This window comes from Gallus gallus, chromosome 6 (genome assembly GCF_016699485.2).
Source record: "Gallus gallus isolate bGalGal1 chromosome 6, bGalGal1.mat.broiler.GRCg7b, whole genome shotgun sequence".
NCBI lineage: Eukaryota > Metazoa > Chordata > Aves > Galliformes > Phasianidae > Gallus > Gallus gallus.
Genome location: NC_052537.1, coordinates 16,258,344 through 16,271,916, shown reverse-complemented (window position 1 = coordinate 16,271,916; position 13,573 = coordinate 16,258,344). Strand labels below are relative to the sequence as shown.

The 13,573-nt window shown below is 41.6% G+C and overlaps 2 long non-coding RNA genes across 2 annotated transcripts in view; one reads left to right on the top strand and one right to left on the bottom strand.

Annotated features, from left to right (window-relative positions):
• The window catches only part of LOC124418049, a 52,993-nt gene that overhangs the window by 8,771 nt on the left and 30,649 nt on the right, over positions 1–13,573 (bottom strand). The gene's annotated exons all lie outside the window — the stretch shown is intronic.
• On the top strand, positions 2,020–12,933 carry LOC121111131. The gene is made up of 3 exons (XR_005860789.1): positions 2,020–2,152; positions 12,234–12,416; positions 12,769–12,933. It is a non-coding gene; the product is annotated as an uncharacterized LOC121111131 (long non-coding RNA).

The following is a 13,573-nucleotide window of genomic DNA, read 5'->3' as shown; positions in this document are numbered from 1 at the left end:
TCAACAAGGTGTGAGTGCAGGTGTAAGAGCACAGTATCCTCCTTTCACCAACCCAATGCAGCAATATCACAGGTGATAAAAGTGATACTTCTAGCTTTCCTCAGTAGCTTGTCACAAATAAGAATTTTAGAAAAGAAGCACATTTCATGTTGACACTAAGCACTTCTAAGTAACGTCTTCATTAATATAAACTGCATGTCAAGCAAAAGCTTCATTTACACTTCAGTTCACTTATTTTCCCCTCAAGAAAGAAGTTCAGCCAGAAAAGAACTTGTAACAGAGAGTGCTAAGAACAACCCAATACTTAAAGTCAATGCACTGCAAATTCTGGACAAAATATCAGTTATTAACACAAAGTAAATCCTTGTTGAAGATGTTCTGTTGTTTGGGCAAACAAAGGCTGAAAAATACATACAAGGTCTCCCCTCTTGAGGGGAACCTAGTTCAATTCTAGCATCACTTCGGCATCTGAAGGAGAACACTTTGCTGTGGTTTTGCTTCTTTTCAAGTAGCTCAGAGGAATGGATATACTGGGGCACTGCTACAAGCAGCATTCATAGCAAATTCACAGGTGTAACGCTGTAAAAGTATGGAAAGCTCAGCAAAGATAGCAGGGTAGCAAAGTCCTAGGCTATAGGAAGTGAGGATATGCCCAAATGCAGCAGCCATAGTCACAAAAACAAAGGACAAAAATCTGCTTAGCCTTGGAAGGCCTCTGATAGGCAGAGTTCTCCAGCAAGACACCCTTTCCTCCACTGCCAACCCTGAAATGAGGTCTGGGAAGGGGTGGATCTTGTCTTCACCCCTACTAGTCACTCAATACATTGCATACACCTGAGCTCCCCTGGGCTGGCCCTGCTTTCCCACCAGGTGCTCAATCACTGCTTCTAGCCCTCACTTAGCATTTCCACTACAACAGGTAAGAATCTGTATCACTGCACCATATATACATGTTATGTACAAGCATATACAACATAATATCCTGCCAAGCATTTAAGAATGTGAAAAATGACTTCCCATGTTGAAATGGCCATCATGGAACAAATAAGCAGACTAATCAGCAAGCTAATTTCTTAAATTATCAATCCGATCCATCCTAAAAAATGGCACAGCAGGCCATCAGGACTCCAGTAGTTATTGGTGGAAAGATCACAGGCCAGCAATTTGGTTTGCCATTTTTAGCCCATTTTCAAGAAAAGTTCCTACCCAAATGCTTTGTTTTGGGTACTAACTACTTTTTCATCTCCTCTCATAAATGCAAAATTTGGGTTGCAATGAGGTCAAAACAGAGGATCACTATCAATGTTCACTGATTTTTGTATATCAGTTGATAACGTTTTCTTGCTTGCTATAGGTGTTTAAGAAAAAAATCTCAATACTTATGTGCAATCATTCCTTGTGGGGCTCTCACACAAACATTTTAATCTCAATCGCTGCTTAATGACGAATGACTCCAGATTTCAAAAACCATTTCAGAAGAGTATTAATCAAGCAATTCATTGTGACCCAAAAGCAGTGCTTTGACTAGAGGTGAGCAGTACCTGGGAACAGATGGATTCTTTCTAAAAAGCACTCAAAACACTATTTTGGTCAAATAGACATGAAAGAATATTAAGAAAAGAGAGAAATACTTTATTTTGATCAAATAGAGATGAGGTATATGAACTCAACTCCTTATTAGATTGATTAACTGACCAATCATTTCATAGCAAGGAAGATGAATTTATAATTACTCAGGTACAAACTCAACTATAGCAGTCTTTAAAAAAAAGAACAGGGAAAGCATCAGCTGAACTCCCTCCATCCAATAAACACTTATTTGTGAGATGTGTACTACATCTTGTAGCTTATTTTAGTTTGGGTACATGAAGTCTGCATATTTGTGATGGAATTATGGGAATAGGAATCTTAACAAAATCTTGTCCTTTAGAGTCAAGCCTGAAGCACATGACATCTGGACTATTTCCAGCTCTGCTATTGTTAGGTCACAATGTCTATGCTTCAGTTTCCTATCTATTAAGCATGTGGACCAGTATTTCCTTTCTCCCACAGATCTGTCTTGGTATGATTTCTCTGGTGGAGGGAGTGAGCCTTGCACATAATTTGCCAGCACCACGGCATAGACAGCAAGCACCACTTAAAACACAAAATGGTAAGCAACAATACTAGGTTGTGAACTCTTCATCAGTACAATCTGTGGTCGGGATCTGCAAACAGAATTTTCTTAGTAGAGGTCACCAGTGTTCATGGTGGAGTTGTTTGGTGAACACACTGTTTGCGGACTACCAATTAAAGTTTGTGCAGGGAGTTAAAATTGCATTGGTTGGAGATCTCCTGTATAGCACAGAATTTAGAGACTGTCTACAAAGAAGAGGAAGATACTCATAGCTACTATCTAGAAAACCAGCTAACAGAGCAGCTAATCAAGTAAGCAACAGGAACAGTTTCACACACACACACACACACTACATTTTAGTCATATCCTTTGGGATGGTAATGATTTCTCACTTCAGTACTTCCTTCATTTAAGCACTTCAAGCATAACTGTCAAAAGGCTTGCAACAGAGCTACCGTATATTATCATCATAAAGTGTGTTTTTCTCATTGATGTCTGTAAGCTTTTTGTATGAAGCCAGGTCAATAAGAAAAATTCAAATTGCTCCCATCATAATAAGAATGAAGGTGCAATCAAAAGGTGCATTTAAATCTCTCTAATTCTGAAATCTAGTAAGCTCTGGAGAAAGCATGAATACAGGGAGAGCCTTAAGAGCAAAGAGATGTTTCTTTTTTTTTTCTGGGTAGTACACTCCCAGGTACAAGCCTCAGGTTTTAAGGCTGAGTGATGGCTGATTGTGTGTGCAATCATTTGTTCTTTAGCGTACATTGAAATTCCACAGCAAAAATGGAAGATTTAAGTATACAACAAACAAATGTCTGTTTTGGCTGCTATCATATTTCATAGACCACCTGTAGTGGAAATGCTAAGTCACAAGTTGAACCAGTAACTAAGTACTTGCAAGGAAGGCAGGGCCAACCCAGGGGAGGCCAGGTGCATTGCATGCACCTGAGCAACTGGAAGGGGTGAATCCTGGCTCTACCTCTTCCCAGACTTCAAGGGTTGGCAGTGGAGGCAATGCAATATCATCTAGAGATCCCTGCCTACCTGAGGACATTACAGGCTTTTTGGAAGTAAGCAGCTTCTTTCTTCTATTTCGGCACCTATTACTGTCACATCTAAGTGGATCCTCACTCGCTGTGACCTGCAGCCCTGCTGCTCTACTGTCTTGTTGCACTTTCCCTTGTGTTCTGTACTTTCAATATTTTATATGCGATTTTGGCAACTGTAATATCATTTGGCTGGTTTGTTATTGGAGCCTGGGAAAAAGAAGGGCAGAAGACAAGAGCAAAATTTTGCAAAAGTTTATCTTCCTGCAACAGAGGCTTCAGGAAAAACTTTCCCTCTATAAAGAGTGAACAGATGATCCAAGTTATGGCATCAGGAAGAAGCCATAGAAACAGAGCGCTGTGCCTGGAAACTAGCAAGCACCAGTGCAGAATGGCAACAGAAATACTAGAGAGACAACCTTATTGGAAGGTACAGGATATCTTCTGAGTACTAACATGCATGTAAGACAAAACCTGATACCATAAATCTGCTCTTACTTAAGCAAGTAACTCTTTGACTTTAATTATGTGACAGGCAGTGGAAAGAATAGCAGATAAACATTTGGAAACTGCTCAGGGATGAGCACTAGCCAAACAGAAGAGATCAACCTCAGAAACTCAGAACACGAATAGTACGAACTCAGATCTGTTCCTCTTCAAAACTTTAACAAAAGCAATGTGTTGATATAAAGTCATAGCTAATGTGCCCAGGAGATGGGAAGACAGTTAAACCTGTCATCTCTTAAAAGGAAGTGATGCATTCTGAATGGACAGACCACTTCGCCTTATATAGCTTAAGCTTTCTTAATGGAAGTAGGAACTACAATGTGACTCAAACCACTTAAAAATAAGACATGTTTTAAATAAACTAAGTTGCGGTGAAATGCGGTACAAAGCCACCTATTTGTTGCACATGAAATTGTATGTGGGGGAGGACTTCGGCCATACTGAACCCCGCACTACTACAGAGCAGCAGAACTACTTTGTCACCAAGTTTGGTCACATATCTGATGCTTAACCACACTGCTTGGTTTGGAGCAAGTGAGAAAAGAGCTTTCCACAGAAAAGAGAATCAAATGGCTCTGCATTCATCAGACCTGTAGCGTGTGGTTCTAAGTACCTTCACCTCTAAGACAAAGAAATGCGATGTACTTGAAAGCATGCATATTCATTACTGAACAAAAATGAGTTCAGACTAAACATACCCCCTTCCAAATTCATTGCACCACATGCAGTTTTCAAATGGGCAATTTGAGCAGAACTGCAATGTTTAACTTTTTGGCCAGTGGAACTTTAACTGAAAATACAAACAACTTATGGAACAGATATAACATGCCTCTTCAACAGTAAAATGAAAAGTACATCCACAAGCAAGTGTGAATGTACAGGCAGAGTCATACAAGCAGCATGACCAACTCCTGTGTCAGCCAACACAAGGCTTCAGTCAGACTTAGGCTGCCTCTCTCTGGTAGCTTACACCACTCATGTTTGAAGCTTGGAAGGACACACATACACCAGTGTCTAAATGGAAATCAGTGTGAGCTTAGCAAACCAGATTTACTAGAAGCAAACAAGTTGATAAAGACAGTTGGAAATAATCAAACAGATGCAGGTGAGAGAAATGACTGATATGAAAGCAGATCCAAAAGGTGCAAACCACAGGGAGGATTTAAATTGGCAGCACTGAGTTAAAAACCTTAAACATACTGACACATTCACCTGCACAGTCTGTAAGCCTAGGGACTGTGATAACACCCAGCTGTGTCCCACTATGGTCATCACCCTTCCTGATGACAACACAGCAAATAAGATCCATGGTCTAGGATGTGATGAGCAGAAAAGACTGAAAATAATTGATTAGTTTTGTCTAAAGAAGCAAAACCTGAAAGGGAGATTTTTTTCTTCAAGGGGGAAAAGCTTTTGCTCTGTGTCTGTGAGACAGGCTGAGAAACAATAAGCCCGACTGCAGGAAAGGAAGCTAAACTGCAATATTATGAAAACTTTTCTAAAAGTAAGAGTGCTGAAGCACTAAAATAAATGGCATTGAGTGGTGTTGAACCTCTTCCACTTGAGTTTTTCAGAACTTCAACAGATATACATTAGAGATAACTCTGATATTGGTTTGGGATACTGCCATAAACTTCGAAGAGGCTGTGGAAATCATTTCATCTCAGATTCCACGCTCTATTATGAAATAAACAGTGCTTAGTAACTGAGATGACTCCATAAAAATACAGACACCACAGAGTTTAGAAATAGTATTACGCAGCAGTGGATTGCAATGCCTTGTTAAAAAGTGGCTGTGAGATGTAGCTCCTGTGATGGGCAAGGGTGTGGATTTCTGAATTGACTATTGAAGGGAAATCTCCTAATGGTAGACTAATAAAAAAAGATACTGAGCAAATGTTTGTGACTCTTAAAGATGACATGCTAGACACAGCTAGAATCAAATTAATTACTTTCATGTATTTTCAATGAATTACATGTGCAAATGGCAAGAGAGTAAAATGAATATCCCCATTGGATAGTGGAAGTGTCATTTCTCTACTGAATAGCTGGAAAGCATCTTGTATGTAATGTTATGATGTGGCATCATAAGCATGAATTACCTCAGCAAGTTCCAAGCCAAAGGCCTCTGGGTGTGAAGTAAACCCCACAAATCACAGTATTATCATAAAGAGGCAATCAGAACACAATTCAAAAATCACAAGCAGCCATCAGACACAGGCAGATGGATTTTAAGATCAGACACATCTTTGGTGATGTGGTGTAATTCCAGAGAAACAGGTGGACATACTTACTAATAAATACTGCAGCCAAAGCATCTCAGTTGGTCACAGCACTGATTTTCTATATGTCTATCAGTACCTTCAGCAGCAGTAATTAAGAAACTCCACTTAGTAATTCTTCCTTAAATTTTTTCATGTTGTGGCACAAAATGTGAGCCAAAGTTAAAACAAAACATCCCCAGATGACATACATCTGAGCATCTCCACAGCTGTTGAGAATCACTACAGCCATTGGGAATGCAGCTGTTCCACAAAGATTGCAGCATGCACTTGGAATTACCACAGCACATCACAACATATGTTGTAAAATCTTAACAATTGCTCCAGTTCCTTCACCTTCAAATGCACCTGCAAAGTCCTCCACACAGCAAATTGGTGTGATGGTTTAACTCCTTGATTTCTAAGCACATCCCCATGTTATGGCAATAGCAGCACAGCCACATAAAGAACTGCCTTCACAGGTAGCTCTGCCTGTCCCCATCATACTTTGCTCTAGGAAGTGCCCCCGGAACCTGAGCCACCACTGCAGAGCAGTGAGCAGACTTAAGGAGCTGACATTCAAAATGAACCCATTTGTCTAAAAGGTGATTGTGGCCAGTAATCTTTCAAAAAAGAAAAGAAAAGAAAAAGCTATCAAGCTTAAATCACCAAAAGAATTCAAGTTCCATCATTCAAGCAGCAAGATGACCTTCTCAGCTCCTAAGCTAGGTAACAGCTTCTGTCTGACTCCTGGAGAACCTTAGTTGTCCTCTTACGACTGTGCTTCTTCAAGCAGTAATTTTAGTCATTTTTTGGTGTTGGATTTGGCTACAAAACCCTTCCTGCTGAAAAAACTTGGATAGATGTGTGAATGAACAAAGATTTTATAAACAGAAATATGTACAACCATAGATGATATAGAATAGCGTAACACATCATGGTCATATGAGAGGGTAGGGATGGACAACTTGCTTTACAGTAACAGCTGCCATGCTCAAAGCTGAAACAAACCTAACTAGGTTATTTCTGCAGGTACTTTTGCATGCATCATCATTCAAGCATTTGATTTATTGTAGAAGATTCCATTAAAAGCCCAGGCTGGAAAATCACATTCAGTCCATCTTCAAACTTGAAGATGATAGAAATATTTTTCGTTCCCAGCTTTATAGAAGACTGCTGGAGGGACTGAATCTAGGCTGGGGTGTTCCACTCCACTGGGGATCACAGACATTATATATCACCTGTAAGAATACATGATTGCTAATTTCATGACAAACTGGGTGTAAGCGTATGGATTTTAAAATCTTTTTCCAGAACAACTCAATATCATCTAAAATAACAGCAGTTGGGTATTTTACACTTTAAATCTTTCGGCATCTAAAGACGCTTCTGTCTTACACTGACTGTCTCCCTCATTCGCTTGCTCGTGCTTCAACCCAGCGGAGCCCAGCCCCGCTATACCGTCGTACCGCCAGCGGCGAGGCGGGCGGGGCCGACGGGCGGCACGACCGCAGCCAGAGGGCGCAGCACCAAAACAGCGCCGAGCGCAGCGCCCGCAGCCCCCGCCGGGTGGCGCCGGCGCCCCGTCGAGCCCCGCGCTGCCGGCGCCCGTCCCGCCCCAGCGGTCACGGAGGCAGCGAACCCGCTGCCGGGAACCGCTATCATTCCGGGCCTGGGAATTAGGAAGCTGTTCAAACGCTAACGGCTGCAGTGAGTGGGAAGGTCAAGAGGCTTTTTTTTTTTCCATGCTCTAGTTTATCAAATTTCCTGTATTTTTCTGAATATATTTCTATAAGAAAAATGTGAAATGCATGGCAAAGATAAGCAGCCCCAGTTTGTGACTGCACTAAGCAGCACCTTGCAGATTTTCTCCCTGGCCTACACACATAGCACAGTGCTGCTTAAAGAGGCAGACACTGCTCTGGGTCAGACCCAAACTCATCCTCTCACCCAGCAGATACCAAACATCAGGCAGTGCCTGAGACCTCCCTCACCTCTCCCTCCCATGTTAGGAACTGGCCTTGTGAATTGTGGGAGTTACGCTGTGTACCTCACAGACAACTGCAGAGCAGCGCACACCAAAGTTACCCACTTTCTGTTGCTGCTGAACTTTATGACAGATCAGCTGTGGTCTGAAATGACACCAAACCACTGACCCCTTCAAAGGCAGAAGCGCACCCCTGCCACAGGTACCCAACACACCATGTTGTGAAAACAGTGGTGCTGGGCTGTGGAAATGGGCACTGAGCCAGAAGTTACTGGGGGAGATACAGAATTGTGACAATTTTCAACCTGGAATGCTATAACAATGAAAAATACAGCAGTAATAGCAGATGGGCACAATTGTAGGCTGCAGCAAATGAGAACAAGCCCAAATGCAGCAGCCGTGGACACAGAAACAAAGGAAGAAAAACTGCTTACTTTTGGAAGGCCTCCAGTAGGCAGAGAGTTACCCTCGCCTCCACTGCCACCCTTTAAGTGAGGTCTGGGAAGGGGTTAATCCTGGCTCCACTCTTCTGGTCACTCAATTGCATGCACCTGAGCTCCCCTGGGCTGGCCCTGCCTTCCCACCAGGTGCTCAATCACTGCTTCAGGCCGTGACTCAGCATTTCTGCCACACAGCCATTGTCAAAATGATTCCTACTATTGATATCATTTGCAAAATCTGGTGGTTCAGATGCCAGGGGTAAAGGGTTTTTTTTTTCCCCCCAGTCTGACTGATAACAAGACAACAATTCAATACAGAAGAATTTTTCTAAAGCACTGGGTTGCAAATGGAATGAAAGGCAGCAGCAAGTAATTGCCTTTCACAACAAGATGCATCTGACTTATTAGAGTATGCCACATAAACCAAAGATTGTACTGCATGAGAAAAATGTCTCCCACTAAGCAGCCAGGAATTGAAGATTAACTGGTACAGGGTGCTGCCAGATGGGGCTCTGCCCTCCGTGTCTGCATGGAGAACCCATATGATGTGTGCTGAGAAGAGAGAGCTCAGCTACTAGCAGCAGTGCAGGCAAAAGCATCAGGCTAGTGAGGAACACCTTTTTCCCCATGAGTACACAGAGGAGAGCCCACAGTGTCCTGCTGGGGGCTCTGGCTGGGCACAGGTGGTGTGACCTCAACTCACCCTGCTCTGGCAGCAGCTCAGATCTGGCTCTTCCTGAGTTCACTTCCAACCCCCATCATCCTTTTACCCCACATGAGTTACCACAGTCCCACCCCTTACTGATAGAGCCACCAAACACTTCCCAAAGGGAAACTGTGATAGAAACCATACAATACATCGCACAATATTTGAGCTTTTAAAAATATCTTTTCTTCAAAATGACCACAAGCCTTGCATTTTTTTTTCCAAATCTACTGAATATCAGAAAAGACGATTTTAGACTTCATTTCTGACAAATGACCTTCTGTCAATACTGAAAATGTTTTAACAGTTGCTTGAAATATTTGAATCACATCAGGAAATCTCATTATTGAGATTTCAAGGGCCAGGGGCGCATTTCCTGTGCTCTGGATGCATTTCAGCCTCTTCTGCAAAGAACCTACACTGAGCTGTGGGTCTGTCCCCTCCTGTGTTTGTCCAGCTCTAAAAATAGGCTGAACAGTTTCACCATTTCACTATTCACTGGATAAGGATTCTGCCTTTAAATACAATGTCATGCAAATATACATAGAATAGATTTCCTTTTTCTAAAAGCCATTGGAACAAAGGGTGCTACAGTGCTGTGAAGTTCAGCCATGTCACAGTCTTATTTTAGCTGTCGTAAAACGGGTTAAACTCTGCTAAAGAGGAAAGCACTTCAGTAAATGAAACTGATTTTCTTTCCCAACTATACAAACTGTTGCATATATTTTCCCCTCTAGCAATCTCATTTTCATTGTTTCACACTACCACTCTGAATAGTAATTTGGCTTTGAATAATTGCCCTCATCATAATGCAAATGTCAACACCAAATGATACAGAGAGGCTACAGTGTGTACAGTGGCTGCAGCTTAAAACAGCCTCCCGTACTCAGAGCCAGCAAAGCATGTGGTTTTTATTTTTTCACTGTTTCCCACAGATTGAAAATTCCTCAGGCTACAGGATTTTGAATAATTAAGAATGCTGCTTGGAATGTTCTTTGGCTAGAAAAAGATAGTAAAAGGTTGGAAATGTACTTCGCTTTGCTTTGTTGGATTGATTTGATCCCTCAGTCAGCAGTCTTCCTTAAAACATATAGGAGGTAATAGACAAAATGTGTCAGTTCAGGAAAACAGACTCATTCATTATATCAAAGCTCAAGAGAAATTTCATCTCTGAACAAGACTAAAGCAACAGGGTTATTTCTGCATCTTTGTGAAAGGAGAGGGATCAAACTGAGCTGTAGGACCTGCTTGACTGCTCAGGACAGACAAAACTGAGGTGGGTGTAGTGCAGCACAGATTCACATGCAATTGCTTTACGGGCAGGGTGCTGGGGAACTGTGACACCAGTTTCTCAGAAATAAGTGGCTAAATGTATTTACTCAAACACACTGGTGATACCTGGGCTGGCCTAAGTTAACGTAAAAACTGCATTTTACTTATGGGCCTCTCAAGGAGTGTGCATCCAGCAGGGGAGTTAAGGTCAGCCTCCTCACCAAGTGTTTTTTCCACCTCCTCTGCATACATCTGCCCTCAGCTGGAGCCAAATCCAAAAATGGTATTTATGTTGCACATTACATTGCACAAACATCTATTTTATCAAAATAAATTAAATGATAAGGAGTCACAATAAAAAATCCTCCACACATCTTGTTTGTCTAGGTTATGTTCTCCTAGCAAATGAAACAGAGCTAAAACTTTTCTTCAGGATCAGTCTCAAATGTTCAGTCCTGTTCTCCTCAGGGCCAGCAGCTCCCACTGAATCTGACACCGCATGCACTTCCCAGAGGCAGAATCTGGCAGCTTTATCACCGTAAAGTCCAGACTGTCATAAAACAGAGGCATACTTCAATGAGAAGCAATATCTGCAAAGGCAACTTCCATTTAGGACCATCAAGACACTACAGAATGCATAAGTATGAGCTTCCTAAGCAGGTTACATTGTTCAAACTTTTACAAGTCATAGTTTCAAGGCTGGGCTGCAGCTCTCACAGGAGGCTGAGAGTAAACTGAGCTGCTCTAGCAACAGTGCTCTGTCTCCAAAGAGCCCCCCTCTGGGTCTCTCCTCACTTAGGCCTGTCAGGTCTCATTGCTCAGAGCATACAACTCACTCAGACCTCAGCTCATGCACTTTCCCACTTTTGCCACAGCTTTCCTCTGGCTCTTTGCTGTGCCTTGCTCATGAGGTTTAGAAGAAGCAGGTGTGGCAACAAGGCACACTCTAGGCCACTGCCTGGAAGCTCAGCACTTTCCCACAGACATGAATTCATGATGCATCCTTGACCGCACCATATGCACAACTCTGCCTCATCAGCTGCAGTCCCATGAGTAAGCATTAAACCCTGTTACAAGATTCAAGCTCTGAGCATACACTGAGAGCAAATTCAACAGATGTCTCCACATCTAGTTGTACTGCTTGCAGCCCAGTGAAACCTGCAAGAAGCAAACAGCCAACACTTGTATATGGACTATCAACTAGTCACCAAACCAAGTACAGCTTTCCCCTGCAACAGGTGGGCACTCCAAGGTACAGTGCTCACAGCCCCAGCTGTACTTCCAAAGCACATGTGCTCTGACAGTGCAAGTCCCACAAATGCTGCCAAAGCCAAACTTGTTTCCTGCATTTCTTTCTTGCATAATGCTTAGCAGAAGGTAGTATTAGTAGCCCAGACCACTGCTTTCTTTCCTTAGAACTTGTATGGATTAATTAAAATGACATGTGAAAAACCACTGAAGTATATATTTTATTACATAGAAAATTTATTATCAGCAGCACAGCATAAAGTTAATGCCTTAATTGAATTTGCTGTAAAAGCAGCACTACCAAGCCAGAGGGACAACAGTGTGATGTATTCTGCACCAAGATGATTGCTTGCATGCCTCGAAGGATAATAAGCTTAGCAGCATATGAAGACAAAGTCCTCAGGCACTAAGGCTAATTGAAAAAGGTAATGCCAGTGTGCAAAGGAAATGGGCATGGAGATGAGCCTGTTTGGCATCAGTAGAGGTAGTTAACAATAAAAAATGCTATGTTGGTCATTAAGACAGATGTTCATATAAAGACACTCTGAGCTGCTCATTAGCTTGTTATTTAATTTTGAGAAATACTGGTAAAAGCTATATAAATTACAAGGAGCAAGGAATTAAATTCCCAGTTTGTTCCCATGGAGGACTACAAGATTTTAGTACACTGCTTGATGACTATTTGCAAATATCAAGAATCAAAACAGTTCCCCACTGTGAAAGCTACCTTCAGCTCTTTTCAAGTGACACTGATGTCAGTAGATTTAGAAAGAGGATAATGACAGCCTTGAGAAACAGCTATGATACAAACCCGCATTCTTACAGAACAGGTAAGCACTGATGTCAGAAAATGTGGCAATAAGATTTTTTTATCTATTTATGAAGAGTCCATAAGGTGCTGCTTCTTCCTTTATACTGACAAATAAAATCACAGAGGGCTTCCTAAGAACTTTAGCTGTTTGGTGAAACTGGGATAAACACTTATTATAGAACTAGGAAAGATCACAGCACGTAAGTCAAATCAACTACCGTCTTGTTTTCTCAGCTGAGGCTGTTGTGTCAAGCATAGAAAATAACTTTGAATTTAGTATCCTATTTCACTTAGTCTGTTGAAAGCAAATATGAGGCTTCAGACTGCAACATTCCTGTCTTCCCTCACCTCAGTATCTCTCACATTTGCAGGTAGCTTAAACCTAGCAGCCTCATCAACAAGAATCCTGTAGTGCAAAAAAAAGGCTAAATGCTTCCTTGGAGTTTCAAGGACCAAAGGAATCAATCACCACTAGTATTTAACATGACTTTTAGTCAAAGAAAAATATGACATTCATCCTGAAGTGGGATTAAAGAAGCTACATGAACTTATAACTGTTGAGATAACTGGTGTTGTGCTTAGAAGCTGTGCTCCCAAAGTGAGAGGATTTAAGCTTTTATTCACAAGAAAAATAGTACCCTTCATGGTTGAGAAAGGAAAGTGATGACTGAGATGTTTCCTTACACAAAGTAGTGAAAAAACTCATTAATCCCAAAGGAAAGTCCATGCTTTTTCAGCAGGATAGGAGAAGACAAAGAAGAGATGGGATAGAGGAGTCTACAAATATTCATACACTTGGAATTTGTATAACCCTATTTATGATGTAAAGATAATCCACGGGGAAGCCTAAGCAAACAGAAGACAAATCTGAGTGGTTATAGTACTGCAGACATTTACATTTCACTCTCACATGCTGTACCACAATGATAACACACAACTAGGATGGCATATCTCAGTTTAGCCCTGCAGATCCTTTCAAGCCCCTAAAGTTTGTGGTATTTTTCCTTTGCAAGCAAAACCTTTCAATATTTTTGTAATAACCAGAGGGTTCGGGTTGATCTGATACAAATTTCTGCTCTGATATATGAATATGGGTTACAGGTATTCACTATGGATTCTCATCCCACATGCCTCTGAATCAGGCAGAGCATGGTTACAGCACTAGTTGCAGTACCT